The sequence below is a fragment of the Dendroctonus ponderosae genome, unplaced genomic scaffold, assembly GCF_020466585.1.
Source record: "Dendroctonus ponderosae isolate FM_Combo_2020 unplaced genomic scaffold, Dpon_F_20191213v2 Dpon_F_20191213_1, whole genome shotgun sequence".
NCBI lineage: Eukaryota > Metazoa > Arthropoda > Insecta > Coleoptera > Curculionidae > Dendroctonus > Dendroctonus ponderosae.
Window position 1 is genome coordinate 57,120,151 of NW_026017110.1, and position 5,554 is coordinate 57,125,704.

Genomic DNA, 5,554 nt, shown 5'->3' on the forward strand with positions numbered 1-5,554 from the left:
ACGAGGTGTACCTACTGATAAATTAAAGAGACAGCCTGGAAAAAGGGTCCGTTTGCGCAACTCCATCAAATTTAGATGACAAAAAGCCGTTATTTGTTAAAGAAGTGCGTCGATGTTATGTTCCTACATTATCGCGTCTTTTTTTCAACCGCAAGGACTTTTACAGTCAAGAGACGTAGCTTGTACATTTCCCTTATTATGGCACCCCCTTAATTATTTTCTGGCACAACTCTTGTTTTTTGTCTTTTGTCGGTTTTATTAACATTAATGTAAATCTGCATCTCATCAAATATAAATCAATCAAAATGATGAATTTTACACCCATTTACATTGAATAACATGACACATTCATGTCATTTTTTAAAAAAGGAGGGTCTTAATATGCTTGCTTGATCGTTCATAATTAAGGCTTTAAAATCGCTAAAATATATCGCTCAATGCGCAACTGAGAAAAAAAGATTTTATATGTTTTATTATAGTACATAGCTTTCCTCGCCGTAGCGATTCAGGATCGGTTCTAGACACGTACGGAACCGATAACGAACAGAATTAGGGCGCAGGCTTGGTCCAGAACCATTTCGCTCCGCGAGCGCTTTTAGAACCAGCTTTTAGTAAGTACCAACAAGATTTTGCTTACTTGTGCCTAACAGTGAAAGTAGAAAAGGGGATTTGCTATGTTTTTTATGATTATGGCTTATGTGTGACATTTTTACTTTCAGGGTGAATAGAAAAATAAAGTCATAAATTTTAATTAGGAAAAGTAGCACTGCCATGTTCTGAACCACTTCTTACAGTGGTGTACTAAACGGTTATTTTTCGGGTTCCAACGTTGCAGTTCCACTTTGGTAATAGGTTGCAAAAGTAACATGTTACTTTTAAAATTTTTCACTAAAAAATTTCCATGATGGTAGAAGCCGTGATGATATATAATGATTTAGTTTATTTAAAAAAATAATCCTTAACATTGGTAAACTGAAAATAACATATTCTAAAAACGAAAACGAAACATTGGTCATAATAGGTAACTACTTAAAGAAGAAGCAACTGATAATAAATTGGATGGATAAATTAAATAAATCTAATTTTCATTTAAAAATGTATTAACATTTAAGAATACTTTTTTTGCGGATGCTTTTTACGTCTAGTTCTTCGCTCGTATATGATAGCACCCGCCTTGAAAAATAATCTCTCGCATGGTACGGAAGTAGCTACAATGTTAAATTTCAATTTTTCTAATTTTGTAATGAGCAGGTAATTGACATCTAAGAATTTCTAACGGTACCTCTGATAAAGGTGTGTCTAAAAAGAACTGGTACGAAATTAATAAATATCGCATAAAGATTACAATAATTAAAAAATACGTCCGTTATTTTGTTGATAAAATAAGTTTGTCAAAATTGTGAAAAATTGAATAATATTCTTCTTGTCTATAATTTAACGGAACGTCGTCTGACTGATGGGGCCCCACAGTTTTGTAATAGCATTTCAACTATTTACGCGTGTTATTAAGTCAACAATAAGATTAAATAATCCACATTAACAGAAACGCGTGTTTTGCAATCCTGGTTGAAGCTACACCCGAGTTAAGTTTCTTAATCAGAGAAATCCCTTTGTAAAAAAGATTTATTAGAGATCGCCAGAGAACAGTAATATTTATAGACTAAAAATGCTGAATTAGATCATCACCGCAACTAAACAATATTTCACTGATCTGAATGATTATGGTTCTTAGAGAACAGAACCAGTAATTCTTATAGACCAAAAAGTGATCAACACGAATGCGATCAGTCCCGAACCAGTTCTGAACCGAACTGCAAATAAAGCTAATTTTGCGCAAAGTTAACTGCTGTAAGGGTCGGTTGCACAAAAGCAAGTTCAACGACGGTTCAGCTGAACCGAGTTCAATTTTTCACAGGTTGTACCACGCCAATTGGAACTCGGTTGAGTTGAACTGGACTAATCAATTTTTTTCTGGGATTGATCAAACTTTAAGTGGCAGTTATGTGTGTGGAACACATTATCAAGTGTGAAAAATGAGCTTGTTTCAATGCTTTCAACCAAGTACAACTTGATAAAGCTTATTTTTCTCCGTGGAGAGCTACGAAGAAGCATGACGATTTTTCACATTGATTGATGATTGAAGTCGCAGATATTTTCAATAGTCTGCAATAGAAGGTGTTCTCTTCTGAGAGTGGGTTCTCATAATGTATGTTATTCAAAACTAAAAGTTATGTATAAACTTTGTTGTCTTTTAATTGATTTTTTTTAAATACATTCCAAGTAAGCTAAGTTTTTACCTACCGATTTGTTGCTGCATCTCTCGGGTCAGTTGTATTGCGCAACTCTGCTGTTTACGCTAGCGCAATTTTGCTTGATAAATGATCGGAATTAAATGACCAACTTAACGACCTTAAAATCGTGTCATCCGCAACAGACTTAAACTAAAATAATAATACCAGTGTATTTTCAAGTGCTCGACTACGGAGATGCAATACCATTTAAAAACAATAAATAATGGATTACGAAGAGTTGCACATCCATACGTCGATGTTACCTCTAAAAATATTGGCAGCAATTCCCCAATATCGGCCTTACCTTGCCTTGCAACTTAAAATATCTCCAAAAAACAGAGTTTCATCTGAAGAATTGTACGAAAATAAAAGGCGTCCTAATGCTTGCAATTAATTGCCCAATACAAAATTTCTTACAAAAATTGTGTTCACCGAGTGTGTGCAATAAATGCATGCGATGCGACAGTTGCTGCAACGAATGCGTAAATATAAATAACTCAGATATTGAGTACCGAGAACCTAGTTGCGAAAAATGTAATATTTTTATAATAAAATAGAATGGCCGTTTGAAAGTTAAGAATATGAATTTATGTTACAGACAAAACAAGTTAAATAAAATTAACGATTTTTTCAATTAACTACTTGCTTCAAGATATGGCCCATTGTCCTAACATTTTTGCAAATACATTCGGGTTCGCATTTATTCATGCCCAAGTGTGCAAATGATACTTGCCGTAACATTGTATCAAACGAAGTGAGACATAGAAGCAGGCAAAAAAGTTATACTGTAGAGATGCTCGGTTAGAAAAAGTAACTATTCGTTATTCGCGGCGATCCAACCTAGCCAGCACCGAACGTAATTGCGCAAAAAATACTTGTTAACGTACGTCAAGTCACCAATTTTGTCACGTCCCGTCGACATGATTATTGCCACAAAACGTAAGCGTGAATTAACGTCTATAAAAGACGTAAACGGACCCGACAAAGTATCCAAAATATCGCTTATCCCTTGTCCTTCCTTCGATTTGCTTTGAAATAATGTTTGCTTCAAAAAAGTTGACCAATAAAATCCAAATACAGCATAAAAGTTTTAAGAAACAAAACACATTATTTCGGAAATAAAAAGTACAACCTTTATTGAAACTAATAACAAAGTCTTAAAAGCTCCAGAAAACCAAATGATTTTAAAAAATTTTCGTTTTAAATCCAAGTTATAGTTAGATAAAATTTTGCATTGCCGCTGGATAACGTGAAGAATGAGAACAAAATAAATGCGCAATTAATATAAAGAAGTTTTGTATAAAGCGCTGTTAAACAGAATGTAGAACATTATGCTACTCAATTCCTGGCATCTATGGATAGTAAAATATAAAAATCACAAAATAAAACAAATACATAAAAATGCACTTAGTTCCAACAAAATTGCTGACCAGTTTTTTTGCTAAAGTTCACTTTTATAGCAATTAACCGAATTTAATTTTGTTGTCTTAGATTACTGCTTAATTTTTTTGGATATTATTTCAAGAGTAAAAAATGTTGATTCGCTATTTGATTGAAACACCCTGTGTTTTACCATTTTACTTCAATCTATAATAGAGTCAAGGCTTCTGAAACTGCGTCCTCTTGTGAACATTGTCTCTTATATTATTTTTGTATCAAGATTTTGCTTTCAATAAAAAAATGTCTGTCGCACCCGAACAGCCCTTTCAATTAGTTAATTTAGTGAATGATGGTTGCATCAGCTAGTTAGTAGACAAACGGATTGCAGACGGCTGCAACAAATAAATTTGAAAGGAAGAAGGCCTGCAAGAGGTCCCTAAATTATTGAAAGATTCCCCCCTTCGCGAAGCAACTTTGATCGAAATTATGTCCAATGAAATGTTCAAGATTGGTCTGATGTCTTAATCACAGACGAACTAAGGTATTGTCTAAATATGGTTGATAATACCTAAATATGTATCCGAAAATCGATAATGGAATATGAAAAAAGTTCATATTTTTCCATTGGCCAATCAATGGCAACCTAAGTTTATATTACGATATCTTCCGGCAGCACGTTCAATCTTTTGTCGAATTAGCCCACAGATCATCCCCTTTAGCAGCATAACTGAAATGGGTAAAATTTGTACTTAGATGGCAGCACCATGCCGTGTTGCAGAATACAACTGTTTCCCTTAAATTATCAATTCAATCAATTCTCAGCTTTTATCTATGTGTTTGTGTGCTTGCTTGCTGTGTGGCGCGCTTTATTTGCGGTTCGCTTTAACGATTCAGGATCGGTTCTGGACAAGTACGGAACCGATAACGAACAGAATTAGGCCCCAGGCTCAGTTCAGAACAATTTCGTTCCGCGAACGCTTTTAGAACCAGCTTTTAGTAAGTACCAACAGGATTTTACTTACTTTGCGCCTAACAGTGAAAGTAGAAAAGGGGATTTGCTGTGTTTTTTGTAATCACGATTTCTGTGCGAAAAGTGGCAGTTTTTGATTAATTTGAATAGAAAGTAGTTATTAAGTTTTTTATGTTTGCATATAGCGGATTTAATTAACTAATTGTCTTCCGTGGAGAGGAGACGGATCCTTGCGTTTGCCAGGGAGACGGGACGCCTTGAGGCACATTGATAGAAAATTCACATCAAAATTATAATTTTATACACTTTTATATAAGAATACACTGTGAGAAATACATTCATTTATAAATTTAGTTGTGACTATATGAAAAATATCCGACTTTGTTCTTTAACTCACGGCAACTTATCCATATTTGAAGGGTAAAGCGACAATCCGATAAAAATCAAATTTCAAAATCTATTTGATTTGTATTTCACTCGTGGTTTCTATGCTCTTGCTTCAGATATTTGTGTATTTCCTTATATCTTCACATGCTCAGAAGAAAGCTCTAATAAATTATGCTGTTTTAAGTAAGTACTTGACGCATATTAAAACTGCTAAAACCAGAGGCATTAAAACCTAATGATTAGGAAGCGTTGTTTTAAAATTTGTTGTTTACTCTAAAACTAACGTCTAATCTGTTTTTGAATTCGGTAAATTACCTTGGTTAAAATGTTTAGCTGCAAATAATTCTTGAGTTAACATCTTGGTCAAATGACATAAAATTGAGATGTACTCATATTTTGGTTCTCGCAAAAATATAAAAAACCGACATAATAAATATAATTTGTAGATAAGTTCTATATTGTTGAGGCGGATTCATTTTTTACAAACTTCTTTTTGGGTATTTCGCCTCAAAAATTTTTGTCTTTA